This window comes from Carassius gibelio, chromosome B6, assembly GCF_023724105.1.
Source record: "Carassius gibelio isolate Cgi1373 ecotype wild population from Czech Republic chromosome B6, carGib1.2-hapl.c, whole genome shotgun sequence".
In the NCBI taxonomy this organism is placed as follows: domain Eukaryota; kingdom Metazoa; phylum Chordata; class Actinopteri; order Cypriniformes; family Cyprinidae; genus Carassius; species Carassius gibelio.
This window is the reverse complement of record NC_068401.1, coordinates 18,675,440-18,695,010: the sequence shown is the minus strand read 5'-3', so window position 1 is coordinate 18,695,010 and position 19,571 is coordinate 18,675,440. Positions and strand designations below refer to the sequence as shown.

The 19,571-nt window shown below is 37.8% G+C and overlaps 1 long non-coding RNA gene across 1 annotated transcript; it reads right to left on the bottom strand.

Annotated features, from left to right (window-relative positions):
- Positions 1 to 10,060: 10,060 nt before the first annotated feature.
- Positions 10,061 to 14,021, bottom strand: LOC127959979 (uncharacterized). The gene is made up of 5 exons (XR_008154315.1): positions 13,530 to 14,021; positions 12,357 to 12,507; positions 12,114 to 12,191; positions 10,537 to 10,587; positions 10,061 to 10,459 (listed from the first exon to the last, which is right to left on the bottom strand). It is a non-coding gene; the product is annotated as an uncharacterized LOC127959979 (long non-coding RNA).
- Positions 14,022 to 19,571: the final 5,550 nt, after the last annotated feature.

The following is a 19,571-nucleotide window of genomic DNA, read 5'->3' as shown; positions in this document are numbered from 1 at the left end:
CCTCTCCGATAGATCCTTCAGCGTGTCTTGGAGGGGTGATGTTTCTAAGTCACAACAACTTGTGACTGGGGTTCCTCAAGGCTCAGTACTTGGACCACTTCTCTTCTCCATCTACATTACGTCATTAGGATCTGAAATTCAGAAGCATGGCTTTTCTTATCACTTCTTGTCCAAGCTCTTGTTCTCTCCAGACTAGACTATTGTAATGCACTACTGGCGGGCCTTCCTGCATGTACTATTAAGCCTCTGCAATTGATCCAGAATGCACAGCGAGGGTTGTCTTCAATGAGCCAAAAAAGCTCACATTACTCCTCTCCTCATCAGGTTACACTGGCTACCAGTAGCTGCTCGCATCAAATTCAAGGTACTAATGCTTGCCTACAACAAGACCACTGGCATGGCACCAACATACCTAAACTCACAGATTAAATCTTATGTGCAAGAAAGATGAAGTTTGAGCTCTGCAAGTGAACGATGCCTTCTGGTGCCATCCCAAAAAGTAGGGGTGCTCCGATCACGATCGGCCAATCGTTAATGCGCATCTCGTCAGTAAAGCCGGTTCTCTAATCAGCGGTTAATTCCATCAGGTGCATGATTTCACATAGAGCAGCTGTTACTACACAGAGCCGTTGTTAACTGAGAAGATGCACCAAAAAAACGCTGAAAATGAAGTGGATTTGCACATCTTCTCTATTAACAACGGCTCTGTGTAGTAACAGCTGCTCTGTGAAATCACGCACCTGATGGAATTAACAGCTGATTAGAAAACCGGCTTTACTGACGAGATGCGCATAACGATCGGCTGATCGTGATCGGAGCACCCCTACCAAAAAGGTTCTAAATCACTCTCATGGACCTTCTCCTGGACTGTGCCCAGCTGGCGGAATGACCTCCCAATCTCAATTTGTACAGCTTGTACAATCATTGAGTCTTTACTCATTTTCAAGAAAAATCTAAAGACTCATCTTTTTCGACAGCACTTAACCAACTTATACTAGCACTTCAGTTTCTTGTCTTTCATATTTATAAAAATAAAAAAAAACCTGGCTATGCATTCTGTACTAGACTAACTGAGACTAGTCATGACACCTGTATACTGTTGTTGTTCTCTTGTTGACCTGATTGCTTCTATTGTTCTCATTTGTAAGTCACTTCAGATAAAAACATCTGTTAAATGATTAAATGTAAATGTAAATCTTCTGTAATTTTGGGTAATAATAAGTTATTCATCTATAATGCCATGTTTCCTAGCATGTTGTTTTTGTGTTTCAGAGATGAATCTGCTGGAGATGTCAATGGAGTGGCAGGGTCTTACAGGGTAGAATGTAATGTTATATTATTTTGAAAGGAGTTTATTTTTGGGATATTTTTATTTTGGTGAGTGGTCCGCTTTTTGTGCATGCTGTAAGTGCAGCAGGGGGACACGAAGAAGAACGTGGAGTATGAGTGTGTTGCACACAGAAGTGGGTGCAGCGTTGTGATTGAGAAGCTTGTTCGATAAAGTAGCTTCAACGGAAGATTATCAAGGCTTAAGTCGAGTAAAAGACACCAGCACTAACTGAAGGTGTGGACAGTGACCAGCAGTTCATAGAAGAAAATTGTTTTTTTTACAAGTTATTCTCATGATGTGTGTTGGCTGTTAGAGTGACGCAGTTACATAATGGCGAAGGCCACGGAAATTGAGACTTGTTGTGTTTTTGCTGTATTTTGCACTTTTCGTGTTTTGATTGAAACGCAGTGCCAAGATCTAACATTTAAACCAGACTGTTCACGTGTAATTAAGTTTGCCACACATGTCAGGGCACGTGAGACTGAGATCGCTGTTTAATGCATTTAATGCAGAGACGTAACTTTTCCGCCAATACGAGTCAGGTTTTCTAACCTGAGACTCAACTATTTTCTGCAGTTCTCCAGCTGTGGTCCTTGGAGAGTCTTTAGCCACTCAAACTTTCCTTCTCACCATGCATTAGGATGATATAGACAGTCCTCTTCCAGCCAGATTCGTAATATTTTCTGTTGATTGGAAATTCTTAAAGGGGTGGTAAAACACGGTTTTTGGAAGGCTTGATTGTGTTTGTGGGGTGCCCTGTAACGTGTTCATGCTTCGTTTTTTTTTTAAATTGCATTATTTTTCCTATATTTTAACTTTACTCTACACTGCTCTGTCCCTCCTTGTAAAATGGTCTGATGGTTTCCGGGTTCTATGAAGCCAGTCACACAAAAATAGCAATGGGCTCAGATTGGTTAGCTGGCCCAGTGTGTTGTGATTCGCTAACCGCCTAGAGCACGTTTTTTGGTAAAGTCACGCCCCTTACCTTTACCAGTAGTCTGTGCTTTGGTGGTATTAGAAACAATGGCGTCAATAAAACCATACCAATTTGAGCCCAAATCGGACCCAGAAAATTTTAATGAAGATGACCGAGCAGAACCTGTCCAAGAACGGCTGTTAAATTACGTTTCAGAATGGTATGTTTTTTGTTGTTGTTATCTCATACTTTTTAGATATAAGCTGTTATTTAATTGTACTAATTATAATATTTGATGTTTAATTTATAACAATAATAAGTGTTTGTCCATTAACAAAAGTGTATTCAATAACATTTTAATAAAAAATTTGGCGTAATTTTTTTTTTTTTTTATTAGGCGTACATGTAATAACTGTGCAAAAATGCCAACTGAAGAGGAAAACATCTGCTGCAAAGAAATACAGAAGGTAGTTGAATAAGCTAGTACCAAAATTATGCATGATGTGTTAATAGTTCTGTATAATCATTTTTTCATATTTAAAATACGAACATAGGTTACTTGTACAGTATGTTCTCATTGTCTTACATTGCTGTTTAGGTTGTAAAACAAATTATGGAGGTTCCATACCCTCCTAAATGTATGGTTGAGCATCCAGGTTTTGAACCAAACTGGTTAACTCTGTATACTTTACAAAATATCAATAATATTATTATAAATATTTATTACATTTTATGAAATTTTGTTGTGTAAAATAATATAAATAAAAGACAATATATACAAAATATATATATATATTTACACAAGACATGTTATTCACAGACAAAAAGTAATCAAAATATAAATTTTTATCAAACATATTTTCACAGCACATATACATGTTTCCAATATACCACTGGTTTTATACACAATATTGAGGTTTTCTATTCCTGCCATAGGCGTTTCCGTTATCTGGCCTATCGCAGCTTTGTCAGCTGGTGCTGGGGCTACCTAGGACATAGTGTGAGGGTTGTCTTCCCCTCATGTGTTGTTAACCGGATTTGCCTACAGTTTCCTGATCCAGCGGGACAGTATGTTGGGTTCCGGCCACCCCTCGACTGAATCGTGAAACACGCTGGGCAATCACCTCTTCTTTGGAAGGTTTTTCATACTGTGATGACAGAGGAGGTGGAATGGGGATTGCATGCAGCTCTTCCGCATATGGCTTGGGGTCCACTGTCACGCTGTCAGTCTCTGTTTTCCTGGGTGTCCACTAGTGAGCACACTTTTCCTTAGGCACTTCACCATAAGCACTATAATTCCTCTAGTCTGGTCCTGTCTTCACAGTAATTGCACTCCAGTTAATTGCACAGGTGCAGGCGGTCTATTGTCATTAGTCTCCCTATAAATACCTGTCTTTCCCTGTTGTTTGTATGGAGTCCTTACCCTTCGTGTTACCTATGTTCTCGTCTCCCGAGACTTACCCTTGCTATCTCGTCCTCCGAGTTCCCTGTCCGTTCCATCCGGTTCCCTCTTTTGTTTTGTTTGTTTCCTTGGACTGTTTGTTTTGGATTACCCTTTTTGTCAAATAAACGTACCTGCAATTGGATCTCTCCCTCTCCTTGTGTTTTCCTGGTGCATGATCGTCACAGAAGGACTCCATCTAAAAGATCCAGCGGTATGTCAGCTCCAATTTCCTCCCCAGCCATCAAGCGGGAGAGAAATGGTTTTGAGGGTACTCGCCAGGTTGTGTTCCGTGGAACCAGGGGAGGTCGCTCTCCAGTAGGAAGTCGAGAGGAGGTCCGGCAGCGATCTCCACTGTGGGGTCCCGTTGACCCGGGGTTCAGTTGGGAGCCGCCATTTCCCCATTATGAACAGAGAGGGGAGAGGAGACGCAAATCGGCTGAGCCAGCGCAGCTGTGCAAGATGGCCGCCAGTCCAGTGCCGCTGCAGAAAATGGCCGCCAACCCAGCGCCAAGAGGCAAGATGGACGCCAGCACAGCGCCAAACCACAAAGTGGCCACCAGTCCAGCGCCACAGCACAAGATGGCCGCCAGCTCAGCACCAATGCCCAAGATGGCAGCAGAGACATTTTTGGATAATTTCTCCAGGCTGTCAAAAACCCTAGAGATTCCAAAAGACTGTTCATGTCACGTCTGCGGAGCCAGCACCACTGCACAAGATGGCCGCCAGCCCAGAGCCACTGCAGAGGAAGGCAGTTACAGTGGGCTTTCCTGAGTTGAGTCAGATTCCTGTTGACCTTCCAGAGTCGAGTCAGGTGCCCGTTGACTTCCCAGAGTTGAGTCAGTTTCCGGTTGACCCTCCAGAGTCAAGTCAGGTATTCATGGACCCTCCAGAGTCAGGGTTAGTTACCGTTGACCCTCCAGAGTCAGGGCTAGTTCCTGTTGACCTTCCAGAGTCGAGTCAAATTCCAGTTGACTGTCCAGAGACAAGTCAGGCTTCTGTTGACCATCCAGAGTCGAGTCAGGTGCCCGTTGACTTTTCAGAGTTGAGTCAGTTTCCGGTTGACCCTCCAGAGTCAAGTCAGGTGTTCATGGACCCTCCAGAGTCCGGGTTAGTCACCGTCAACCTTCCAGAGTCAGGGTTAGTTACCGTTGACCCTCCAGAGTCAGGGCTAGTTCCTGTTGACCTTCCAGAGTCGAGTCAAATTCCAGTTGACTGTCCAGAATCAAGTCAGGCTCCTGTTGACCCTCCAGAGTCGAGTCACGTTCCAGTAGATTCCCCAGAATCAAGTCAGGTTTCGGTTGACCCTACAGAGTCGAGTCAGGTGTTCGTGGACCCTCCAGAGTCAGAGTAAGTCACCGTCGACCCTCCAGAGTCAGGGTTAGTCGCCGTCGACCCTCCAGAGTCAGGGCTAGTTCCTGTGGACCTTCCAGAGTCGAGTCAGGTGCCCATTGACTTTCCAGAGTTGAGTCACGTTCCGGTTGAACCTCCAGAGTCTAGTCAGGTGCTCGTGGACCCTTCAGAGTCAGGGTTAGTCACCGTTGACCTTCAGGAGTCAGGGTTAGTCACCACTGACCTTTCAGAGTCAGGGCTAGTCACCTTTGACCTTCCAGAGTCAGGATTAGCTACCATGGACTTTCCAGAGACAAGGCTAGTCACCGTTAACCTTTCAGAGTCAAGTCAAGTCACTTGTGATCTTCAAGGACAGAGTCAAGTCACTGGTGATCTTCAAGGAAAGAGTCAAGTCACTGGTGATCCTTAAGGACTGAGTCAAGTCACCGGTGATCTTCAAGGACTGAGTCAAGTCACCGGTGATCTTCAAGGACTGAGTCAAGTCACCGATGATCTTCAAGGACTGAGTCAAGTCACCGGTGATCTTCAAGGACTGAGTCAAGTCACCGGGGATCTTCAAGGACTGAGTCAAGTCACCGGGGATCTTCATGAACAAATGCAAGTCACCAATAATCTTCATGAGCAGAGTCAAGTCAGCACCGATCTTCTGGAATCCAGTAGAAACACCATAGGATTACCAGAGTTTCGTCCTCTCGTTGGTCTGGCCACACGGATGTGGTGGACTTCTGCTCCGCCCTGGGGGACTCCGGCATCGACCACAAGGACATGGTGGTCTTCTGCTTCGCCCTGGGGGGCTTCCGCCCTGACCACACGGTTGTAGTGGTCTTCTGCTCCGCCCTGGGGGACTCCGGCATCGACCACAAGGATGTGGTGGTTTTCTGCTCCACCCTGAAGGGCTTCTGCCTTGACCATATGATTGTGGTGGTCTTCTGTTCCGCCCTGGTGGGCATCATGTGATGTCCTTCATGGACTTATGTTTTTGTTTTCTTTTGTTTTTCTGTCTGTTTCCTTCTTTGGACCTGGCCCTCCGTCCCTCCCCCTGATCCTCCGCCGGTCCACCACCCTCTTGGACTCCTTGTTTTGTGTTACACTTCTCTTGTCTCTGTCTCCCCATTTTACCTGGTTGTCTTGTCTCTGTCTTCCCATTCTACCTGGTTCTCCTGTCTCTGTTTTCTCATTCTACCTGGTTCTCCTGTCTCTGTGTACCATGTTTTCTGGCCCTCCATCCCTCCCCCTATTCCTCCGCCGCTCCACCTCCCTCCTAGTTTCTTTATCTGTTGGTTTTTCCCTTGGTTTCAGGTGGAGCATCTGGCAGCTGCTCCATGGAGGAGGGGGTAATGTCACGCTGTCAGTCTCTGTTTTCCTGGGTGTCCACTAGTGAGCTCACCTCTCCTTAGGCACTTCACCATAGGCACTATAATTCCTCTAGTCTGGTCCTGTCTTCACAGTAATTGCACTCCAGTTAATCGCACAGGTGCAGGCGATCTATTGTCATTAGTCTCCCTATAAATACCTGTCTTTCCCTGTTGTTTGTATGGAGTCCTTACCCTTCATGTTACCTATGTTCTCGTCTCCCGAGACTTACCCTTGCTATCTCGTCCTCCGATTTCCCTGTCCGTTCCATCCGGTTCCCTCTTTTGTTTTGTTTGTCTCCTTGGACTGTTTGTTTTGGATGACCCTTTTTGTCAAATAAACATACCTGCAATTGGATCTCTCCCTCTCCTTTTCCTGGTGCACGATTGTCACATCCGCAAAGACTTTATGTATCAGAAGGCTCATAAGGTCATCGACATAGTCTGTAAAAAACAGAATACTCTATGGTTTTACATAATTACTGATAAATAATCTACCTTTGTTTTATAATTAACATTTGTGTAATATTTATAAATATTTTGTAAGCTTATTTTATTATAGCTTCATTATATTTTTGTTAATAAAACATTTTACAACTTACTGTATGTTGGTTCTATTTTCACAAATTACAGCTTAAAACATACATTTGTCATGTAAAATAGTAGGAAAAAATTAATTACTGGATAATAATCATTAGACCACAACAAAATAAGCTTCATAAGCAAGAATTTCATATAATTGTTCTAATAAATTATATTACAGTCCTCAAAGGGATTTATTTATTATTAAAGAGTGAAGATCTATAGTGATCGGCACTGAATGGAATCGTTACTTTTGTATTTTTGGAACGATTATAGCCAAATATCTGTCGCTATAACTATTAACCCAAAACGAACACTAAACATTGGCTTTACTATAGGAGCCAAATCAAACACAGAACCATGTTTAGCATGCCTGCAGATAAACAAACATGTAGATAAACAATACATAAATGCTCTAATCAAAAAATAATATACACCAATTACAAGTTCGCTGTTGAAATTAAGAAAAAAAGTTTGTAACGTTAGGTGTTCTTCGGATAACGTTAAGTATGAATGAGCATTTAACAAACTGGTTTGCAGAGCCAAACAACGTTATTTGTTCACTTCCTTGCTACAATGTACACTGTAAAAAAAAAAGTTTTTTCACAGAAATATACTGTATTATTTTACAGATATTTTCTGCTTGTTTAACATTACGTGTAAATGTAATTAAAATAAAGAAAAAAAACTTTTATTAAAAACATTAACCATAAAATAAAAGTAATAATCTTTAAATTCATATAATGAGAAATTATATTTTTTTTACAGGATTATTCTTTTGTTTAATTGGCTTGAATGTGAAATTACATGAAATTCTATGTAAAAAGACAAAAAAATTCACATATTTAAAATTAAGACAACTATTTGTTTTTTTACTGTGAAACCTTAAATTTAAGGTAAATGTATGTAAAAAAACTATCGTAAAAAAACGGTAAAAAGTCTGGCAGCAAAGTTGCCAAACACTTACCGTCAAATTACAGTAAAAAACCTTACGTTATTCTACGGAATAATTCTGTATTTTAAATACAGATATTTACTGTAAACATTTTCTGTATTTTTACAGTTCCACTGCTGAAGAATGAAAAGAAAATCTCATTAAAAAATGTCTGTAGAATGTTAAACAAATGAATAAATCTGCATAGAAACTTGAAATTATTGCAGAAATACCTTAAAATTATACAATTAATTAAAGTCTTCTGTTTTTACACAGTATTCTTTGGTAAATTCATAACATAATCAATTACATCCACAAGAATTCCCCGTCAAAGTACAGATTTTTAGATGTAAAACACAAAAAAATATACATAACATTACTTACAATACCGTATTTTAAAAGCTTTAGGTTTTTATTTTATGGGATTATCAAATCTATTAATATTAAATTCCTGTTAAATTTAGTTTTTGAACTGTAGAAAAAATAAGATCACATTATAATAGCTTGCAAAGCCATATTTTTTTATAGTCATTACTTTATATAAACAATATTTGACAGTAATTACAAGCATTTATCCAATATATCTACATAACTTTTCCCATTAATGTATGGGGTTTACTTTGAATAAACATACTTTTATAGTAATTAAAAGCAACTATCCAATATATCTACAGACTGTTCTCATTAATGAATGAGGTTAACTTTGTATAAACATTGTTTTATAGTAATTAAAAGCAACTATCCAATACAATTACAGACTTTTCCTATTAATTCAAGGAGTTCATTTTATATAAACATTGTTTTATAGTAAATAAAAGCAACTATCCAATATATCTACATTACTTTTCCCATTAATGTATAGGTTTACTTTAAATAAACCTGACTTTTATAGTAATTAAACGCAACTATCCAATTTACTCGTAGTACTCTAAGTTTAATTACTCTTTAAACTTACTTAAGTCAATTATGGACAGTGGTTCCACACAACCAAATTGTGTTTTGATAACATTAATGGAATTTTTTGAATCTATGCAAACCCCTTGTGTTGTGTCAACACAATTGAATGAGGTAGAATCTATGTGAAATAGTAATGTCCAACCAACTCAATTTATTAACTTTGCTTCAACTTAAACCGGTTAAGTTAACTCAACATGTTTTGGTTTATTACAATCTAGGCAAATTTGTTTCACTCTATCAACATACACTCAAAAAAAGGAATTTTTAGTTTTGTTCACTTTACCTGAACAATTCATGTTGAATTAATGCCATTTTGGCTATTTTTCATTTCAACATGATTGTGTCATGTTAAACTGACTTAAACCTGTCTCTCGTTGGTTTAACATAAAGTTTTCATTTTGAAAGAACATGTTTCAATCAAGTCCCTCAAAATAAGTTTTACACTTCCCATCATGCTTTGCACAGGACTGGATATGGGGAGAGAAAATGTTGAAATAAAGTGTTATTTTATGCAGTTTTTAATAAAATGTGATAATAAGGAGACTTTTTCATGTATAATGCTCTATTATGTGGGCATTTTAAAAGACTTTATATTGGTGTATTTTGTGCGAGTTACCATTGTGGTGAAGTGTGGAGCTTGTGGTTGGGTTGAGGACCTGGTTGAAAGAACGTCTAAAATACTTAATTTAAAAAAAAGCAACTTTAATGAGAGTGCTAGTGTATGATGTACACATAGTAACATCCTTAAACTGCAAACAATTAACATCATGTGTAAAGAAAAGTTATATCTTACTTGCTAATGTTTTTATAACACTTTGGCTAAACTTGCATGGACAGTGGTTCTACATGATGTAAACATATTATCTCTACTCAGATATTTCATGTAGGATGAACTAAAGCAAACTGAGTAAACTCAACTAAAGGTAGACAAGTCCTTATAACTTGATTTATTCATGTCCAAATAACATGGTACAAACATGTGGAACCACTGTCCATGATAGAATCATGTTCAGTCAAAGAGTCATTTTTTTGAGTGTAAGGAGGTTTGTTTCAAACTACTCATTTCAATTATGGACAGTGGTTCCACACAATTAGTTCTAGTTACTTTAACACAATATTTTCTATTTAAAGTTACTCCCTTCAACAAAGCATTTTTTTGTGTGATTTGTCTTGTAATGAGACAAAAGACAAGATGTCACAAATGATCAAAGTGTATTTGTTAAACAAGCAATAAATAATTACACACAGTAAAATACAGTTTAAACCACATTACAAAATTACACAAAATAGCAAATAAAATTCTAATTGGCATTCATGGGCAACCAATCAAACCTTATTCCAGGAACAGGAACTGGCTCCAGAAATAACTTCTTCAGTATTCCAAATGTGTACCTGAGTTCAGGAGGGTTGCTCAAGTTCAGTCCATATATCAGTCCCAGCAACATGGTTTTACAGACTGTAAACTGCTATAGGTCCTGAAGAACTGTATCCTTTAAAACTCCAACATCTGCTGGACTGTCTTCAATGATGCAGCTTCAAATATATTCCCACGAGTCTTCTGGATCACCTCCTGATTGCTGCCAACGTCTGTATCCTAAAAGGATGGAGAACTCAAATTATTGTGTATTAACTTTAACAAATCATTTATTAACCTTGAAAAAAAAATCTCACCATATACTCCATACTGCTAGGGTCTTCACTGGATACTTCAATTTCATTAGTCTGAAGATGAAAACAACAAAATTTAGACTTTGTTTTTTTTCTTCTAAAATTACATAAAAAAAAGTCAGTCATTCATCTTCTTATGGGAAACACAGGCAAGCAGTCAAGATGGGATTCTCACAAACATTACAGTGGAAAATGATACACACATCTGGAGCCTGTACGGTAAGCAACAGAACCGGAATGTTCCCAGACCCAGAAACATAGTAAGGACATCAGTAAAACAGTCCACGTCACATCAGTGGTTCAACCATAATTTTACAAAGCTACAAGAATACTTTTTTGTGCAAACAAAACCAAAACAGTGACTTTATTCAACAATTCTTCTCCAAATCGCATCTTCCACCATTATCAACAGCACGTAAATAAATCATGCGGATGGTGCTGCTGACCTACAACACTCATGCGCTGAGCCTTGATTACACGCAGAGAAAAGCAATGTTCATGCCTCTTGTTACTGTCCATAATGGCGGCATATGTGATTTGGAGAAGAATTTTTGAATAAAGTCGCTATTTTTGTTTTCTTTGCACAGAATGTATTCTTGTAGCTTTGTAAAAGTGTGGCTGAAGCATTGATGTCACATGAACTGTTTTACTGATGTCCTTACTAAGACTTACATTTCTGTTGCATTGCAGCCTTTATGGAGGTTCAGAAATCTCTCGCATTTTCATAAAAATATTAGGGATGCACCAATTGACCGGCCATAAATCGGAAACCGGACGGTTTTTGCTTAAAATTTGCGATTGGTAATCGGCCAGTCTTTGGAATTTTTTTCGGCCGATTTTTCCAGAAGTGCGCCCGCGTGCTCCGACTACATTACTTCTGTGTGAAGGCAAACACGTCCCGGGATTGATTCCAGCATTGAACCCGGGTCGGGGACCTAGTAAAATTGCTGGGTTAAATCCCGGGACTAGCGCTGTGTGAACAAAAGCCAGATCTAATGCCATGTCGTAGTGATGACGCACGTTATCGTGCGACTCTTTTAGCGGCAGTTTTGAAGGAAGATCAACGTTCACTGAAAAAAAAGTGCAAACTGTATGAAGCAGAGATCAGTTAGTTCCTCACTTTCCACGGTGACACCGAGATCGTTCGCCAGATTCAGTGAAAGTATTACCTGCCTAATGTTTTCGACTCGTACATTACACATCACGCCCTGATGTCACGTGTCGTTACGAGACCTGTATTTGCCGGAATCACAATGTGAAAGGGGCTTTATTTAGCTTTTCCTCAATATTGGACTGTAGACTGTGGACTGTCCTTCCTTCTTGTTTGTTGCTTAAAGATTTAAAAAAAAAATCGTCCAGTTTGCTTGTAAAAAAATCGGTATCGGCCATGTAAAATCATGATCGGGGCATCCCTAAAAAATATCATAATTTGTGCTCTGAAGATGAAGGATGGTCTTATGGGTTTGAAACGACATGAGGGTGAGTAATGACATGCTTATTTTTGGGTGATCTAGCCATTTAAACACACCTGAACCAGCTAATCAAGGTTCTCGGGAATTTTAAAACAATAAAAGTCTTACCTGAAGTTCCAGGCAGGTGTGTAAGAGCTGAACTCCAAAGAACACTGGCTTTCTTAGATCAGGTCTGGACACCCCTGCCTTACATTAAAATAAATCTATCAGTTTATAGTAATACCACATATTTTGTATTTATTGTATTAATTAACCTTATCTTATTATATCTGTCTTTTTTTGTCAATTTCCAGTGGCCAGTGAGAGAATAATGTTTTAATACAAGGTTGCATTGAGGGCAGTTGTTCTTACCTGTGTAGTGGGCACCAAGAGGGTTTCATTAAGGACTCTTCTTCAGTATGCAAACATCTTTGTAAGTTTTGCAGTCCGGATCAAGTTTGGCAAAGATTGTTGATTCTGATGGGCCTATAGTAATTCCGTATGTCTCAAATTCTGCACAAATCTGTAAACACATGAAGTGCAATGTGTTACAAAAAAAAAAAAAAAAAAAATTGAACAGCAAAAACCAATTCAATGATCAAAATATTAAATGATTTATTTGTGTGAGTGATGACTAGTGTCATGTTTACCATTCCAAAAAGGAGGACCTGATTACATATCTGGAGCATATGTATAATGTGAACAGCTCAGAGTAGTATCTGGTTTAAAGTCATTGTATGACCACACCGCCATGTTCATAAACAAAGCTTCAAATACTTCCACTGTGCTGAGTCAAAGGTCTCCAAACTCAGTCGACATCTCATGGTTAGACATTTATTGATTATTTATCTTTTTCAATTAGTTAAAATATACATATAATAACAAAAAAAAAGGTAATTACTTCCACTTTTGAAAGTCATTATGTATTACTAATACAATTCATTTATACAAATATATTTGGCACACAAAATGAGATCAGAGAGAAACTCCTATTCGCCATTTGATTAGTTATAGGAGGAAGTAGCTGAATGACAAATCATTCTGTCTCTTAACATCTCTTATTGTAAGCCATATGTATAATATAAAGTAAAGGTAAGTGATAGGACGTTTTATTTTTGGATAAGCATTTGATTAATAAATACAATCTCTCTTAAAATACCTTTATTGGGTTATGGTAATCAAAACAGTTTGTTTTGATTTAGCGCAGAACTAAAACTTTAATGAAATATTTCCCCCACTTATAAAATTATTTTATTATTAGCTAGCTCCACACTGGAGAGCTGCTTTATAACAGGAAATCAAGTTATAATTCTAGCGACACTGACTCTGTATTTTCATGTTTAATATTGAAAAGCTATCGATTGCATAAAGGACTGTTGTATAAATAAACGTGACAGGACTTTTCTTTACTGGAGTGCCTGGAGAACCTCAGAGTTCGTGCAAACATCCACATCGCTGTGTTCTTAAGAGCTGCTTTTACATCGCGGTAAGTTTTTTGTTGTGTTCATGCAGTTATTTAGAGCAAGGCATGCAGTATATATTTACATATTCATCCAAGGTTCGGTTCGGATCGGATCGGCTCGGTTTGCCTCAAACTGAAGTGCTATCTTCTTCTTTAGAATTGAATCAGGAGAGTGTATTACAATCTTGCGCTACAGCGCCACACTGGTCAAACTGCATTATATTATTGCAGGCTTTCAAATTAGGCAGATACGAGATCAAACCACTAACGTTACTCAAAAACATTTGCCGACAATTTTATTTTTATCGTCGACGTTGTCGATAATGTCGAGTAATTGTTTCAGTCCTAGTGTATATATATACTAAAGTAAATACATTACAGAGAGTCGTGCGCTTTCACATCTCCCAACCGCTCAAAATCATCTATTAACAGTGCAATAAACGGATTACACAATACTAGACTGCAAAACAAAAGCTACCCAAAACAGAAACTCTAAAAGAAATTAAAGACTTTGACTTAACACAAGAAAAACTTTAGATTGTCTTACCTGACTGGTACCTCTTGCTCCCCTCTGCACAATCATCAAATGCGTTGGAAATCGTCACTTCCGTTTTTTTTTTTTTTTTTGAATTACGAAATTAAACCCTTTAAAGTCAAGTGCATTTTAATTTACCCTACTTGTCAATAAATTAATAGATTTTTTTTTTGCCCAAATACTTGTATATAAATAATGATATATACAAATGAATATATATAAATTAAAATCCTTTCACCTTTTCACCTAAAAATTGGTGCAAAGAAAACATTGATTTGATGTATCTGTTTTAGTCCAAAAGTGCATGGTGCACATGCCCAAGTCTGTGATAAACTTGAGTCATGAGTGAATGTTTATGATTGTACAACATCCCACTATATGATAATCATGTTTTGGTCAGAGGAATGATTTGGCAAAAGTACAATGCAGCCAGTTCACCAACATGCATAGGCCCACTCCCGTAACTTAGCCTAAATACAGAATGACAATACCAGTCACCACAGAGGGCATTTAGAACAGAGACAGCCAGAGCGCAAGACAGCCTGAATGGAATAAAACAAGCTTGCACTACCCTGACATGTCATTAGTCATTAAAACAAGCCATTAATGGCCATCTTGCGATCTTCATCCCACTTTCACGGAGTCCATGGGCCCTTGAGCCCCAAAGTCTATTACAGACGCTGGCATGGGGCTCTTTTTCCAGTACCTACTTTGCTGGTGTCTGTAGTGTCTTATAAACTATGGCTTCTGATGTCAGTTACATGGCATGCAGACAGGAATTAAATTAGCACCTCACACCTATCAAATACAGGGTACATTTAAAACATTTAAAACAAAAAAAAGTCCCCTGCCACCAATGCAGAAATATACAATTAAGAAATATTATTTTTCAGAAGCAAAGATAAACTTTGCTGGCCACATCAGCTTAAGATTCAACAAGTGCAGATACAAGAGTGATAGATAAAAAATATATACATAAAATAAAAATAAAAAAAAACAGCTATGTAGGCTACCTTTCATGCACATATGCTGTAAATAAAAATTTAACATAATAATTACTGTGTGTTATACTACAGACACAGATCTAAAATATTGCCTTGAAAGATGGATGAATACGGCAGGAGGTATTGTTGCACAGTGTAACTAAATATACAGTTATTGCACAGCTTAAGTCTAATATAAAATTCTTAAATCAACAATAGTCAGTGATTGTTTATGCATCATATATACAGTGTTTCTACTGTCAGGCACTGACTCAATGTTTACAATTCTGAAGTGTTCTGTAAAAATTTCATAAAAAATGGAGTGGCAAAAATTTTCAGCCCCCACCCGTGGACTGTTTGAGCTGCTGCTGTCTGGCAAGTGGTGCTGCAGCCTCAAGTCTCTGATCATCATGCTTTGGGACAGTTTTTCCGCAAGACAACCAGGCTCAAGAATGCTGGACACTAACCTCCTAATGCCTGTCTGCCTGTTGGTGTGAAAGGACTCTTGAATCTTGTGTGCTGATATATCCTCTTTTGGCTTGGCTTTTAAGGACATGGTCCTTTTTGTCTGTTTGAAATGCTGCCCTGACAGTGTTTTTCTGTTATCGTATATATTGACCATAGACTATATTGACACATGTCCACTTTAAAAACGTTGAAGCATTAAGACACAAAATCAATCTATATTCAACAAAATTCAAGGCCCTCACTGCAGTGAAATCATTAGGCCTCGGTTGATGGGAACAAACAGCCACACTATGAATAAAGCTTTAAAATAGGGTGCTATATATTTTTAATTTACAATAGGTGAGCAATGTGTGAAAGACTAGGAATTTATTCTGGGGCTCAACAGTTCAACCAAGGCTCTTGTAGCATAAACTTGAGCTTTGGTAAACTAGGGGTGAAGGAATTGTAGACATTAAAATGGTTGAAACATTACACAACCGTGTAAACAAACATCGTAATTGTTTTTCTAGTCTCTGTGCTTTAGATATCACTAAAGGTAATTTAATATATTTACCCAGCCGGCACATGACCTACCTTCAATGTTGAAATTTGATTGAAATAATGTCAGTTGTTGTTTCAACATTGAAATAACGTTTAATGCTACATGGTTGAAAAGGTTAACAAAAACACTTCTAAATCAACGTTGAATGAAAACATTACGTTGTTTCAACATACAGATCTTGTTAAAAAAAATCAACATTGATTTAGAAGTGTTTCTGCCTTTTAACGTATTATTATGATAATTAATTAGCATTTAATGAGTTTTGGATCATAACAGCTCTTCAATGTATATGTTAAAATATAATTATTATCATTATTAACAATAATAGTTTCACCCTCAAGAAAGCAGTGCAGCAGAAACCGTTTGCCTCATGTGATTTTGTGTGAATTTACAATTTTTCTGCTTGCCTAACTGTTTACATTGCATTATTACATTTTTATTCATACACTGTCATGTCATTTGACCAATTAATTAAATAATAATACAGACTGCAGTCTGCAAATAAAACTTAATACACAGCTATGTTAACTCGCGCAAACTATTGCTATTGATATTGGTTGTTTCGCCGTTTTACTTTGAGCATGATTGGTTAATCTGTCTGTTTTCCAGGAAACCGTCCAATGAGAATGTGCGCGGCTCTGCGCGCCCAGAGCGGCTCTGTGCGCGCCTATTTTTAAATTTGAAAATATGTCCGTTACTCTAGGTTGGAGCAGCTGCTTTGCGTTGATGACTCGGTCAGACCTGGGTCATTCTACGGAAATGTCCACTTTTCTGTCCCTAGCCTTTACAGAAATATTACACTTGAAAAACACTTTAGGTTTACAATTTTTTTATATTTAAAAATGAAACAATATGTAATTTGAACAATTACACTTTCTTGAGCCATCAATGTGGCAATATTTGATTTTTATTAATTAATTAGAATTCCAAGCACCACAGAAGTGCTCGTCCCCACAGTCATGTACAGAGGGAAAATGCTTTATTTTGAGGTCAAAAACAGTGTTTTCTTCCATTTAAAATACAACCATGTGTCCATAACTATAAAATATATGATGTAAATTAGATTAAAAAACAAAATGCTAAATAAATATTATAAAATATATAATGAAAGTAGTGGTCCCCTGGAGTTGTGTCACTGGTGTTACCGTTTAACAAAAAAGCTCTTATTGTGAAATAACAATCACGCTGATGACATCACTCGACTTTCTTCTTCCAATTTTCTGGAGATCTATGAAGAGAAGCCCATGGTAAGTCCACTGTCTCTTTTCAATTATCAGAAATCTTCTCATTTATCTCATGATTTCATATGAAGCTTTTAGTTGAAGTCACTGGTATGACCTCTTTTATTGTTTGGGCATTGTAAAAAACTAGAATACAAATGGATTAAACTACTTAATTTAGTGAGTACACCATGATTGACAACATGTGGTTTGATACCTTGCAGCAGCCATTTTGTAAAATGCAGTTTTAATGAAAATTGTCACTGGTGTTACTGTCACTGGTGTCACCTTCCTTATGGGTAACACCAGTGAAGATCAGTAACACCAGTGACTCCCTTTTATAGATAAACTTTGTTCAAAGCTATTCATTTAGTTATTTTGCATAAAATAGCACTAAAATTGTGATTCTAACTTTTCTTTGTCATTGTTAATCCTCCTTTGGTCATGTATTTCTAAATTGAGGGTATGGCTAAACTGAGCGCAGCTGAGAAACAGCGACTATACAGAAAGCGTAGGGATGCTGATCCTGAACGCAGAGCAGAGTATTTGCAGAAAAAGAAACAGAGCTATGTCCGTGACATTGACACACAAAAAAGAAAGAGAGTAAGTAATTCGAGTGAAAGGGAGAAGAGATATGAGCGAAAGGCATGGAGGGCCCGTCAGCAAAGATGCAGGCAAAGAGTCAGAGCAGGAGCATTGACTCCCCCATCATCACCAGATAGATCACCCAGCACTCAAGGTACAAACTGAACTGTTACAAATACAGAAATAAATGGTGAAAGAGATATAAAAGTGCATAGCATTCAGTACCTCCACATACACACTCACACTCACTCACAAACACACTCTCTCTCTCTCTCTCTCTCTCTCTCTCTCACACACACACACACACACTCTCACACACACACTCATACTCACTCTCTCTCTCACACACACACACACACACACACACACGCGTTTGTTTTTGTTTAAAGTGTGTTCATCCCATAGGCGTAATGGTTTTTATACTGTAGAAACTGTATATTCTATCGCCATTCACCAACCCTACACCTAACCCTAACCCTCACAGGAAACTTTGTGCATTTTTCATTTCTCAAAAAATCTCATTCTGTATGATTTATATGCATTTTGAAAAATAGGGACAAGGGTTATGTCCTCATAAGTCACCCTCTCCCTGTAATACCTGTGTCATACCCATGTCATTATACAGAGTTGGGTCCTGATATGATACAGAAACAAGAGCACTCTCTCTCGCTCACTCTCTCACACACACACTCTCTCTATCTCTCACACACACACTCAAGCTAGCGTTAAATGAGTGAGAACTTTTTTTCAAGAAAATATTTTGCTTTACAGACAACTACAACGAGGGAGGAGACAACGTAGGAGAGATGCACAAAGGAAACAAAGGGAAATAAAGAAACTGAAAGACAAGATCATCGGTTAGAAACGAAGATATGAAATGGTGAAGAAATGAAGTTAAAATGTTAAGTTAAAATGTTGTCTATGATATTTTTCTAACTCTGATTTCAGTTCTTATGAAATAAGTCATTTGTATATGTTATGTATGTCACTGGTGATTTGTTGTGTCACTGGTGTTACTGTTTTTTTTTCTTTCACATTAAATAAAATCTGTCATATGTGGCATAATGATCATTTTAAATTCATTGAATTCTGCTGCACTTAAGAGTTAAGCTTTAAATGATTGTTTTATTGCTTGTTTAAAACCTTTTTTTCAAATATTTTCATTGTTATAGCAAATACATGGTTGTGCAATTGAACTAACATCATTCAGTCACACTTTTAACAAACCTGATTAAAATAAATAAAACATAATCACCGTATTGCTTAGATCATCATTAATTTTCTGTACCTCTGACTGCATGTGCTGAAAAAAAAATAAAAAAATATTTCATAAACACTAAAAAATATCGCTAAAGAAGTAAGGTAACACCAGTGACAAAAAAATGGTGTATGCGGTCTTTAAATACATGCACACAAAAAATAAAAAATCATTAAGCTGTAATTTATGTGTACTCATAAAGTCAAAGGGTAATCTAATAATGTGGTCTAAGTTTAAATGTTAGAAAAAGAAATCAATTTTAAGAGATCTTGCCATACCAAATGTGGACGTTTCTGTAGAATGACCCACCTGGATTATTTTATATCTGCCTGTTGAATTCTTACATTTTGAGCGAATTTTAGTTGATATGTCAATGAAGAACAAAAGCTGGAATGTGAACAGAGGAAGGGGTTGTTCGTGATCTGTAAATACTGGCGATATCAGGTAAGAAAACATTTTTCAGTCCTTAACAGTCTAACGTTAACGTTTAGGGACACGGGTAACTGTCATCTTAACGTTACTGCAACCTCGTAGG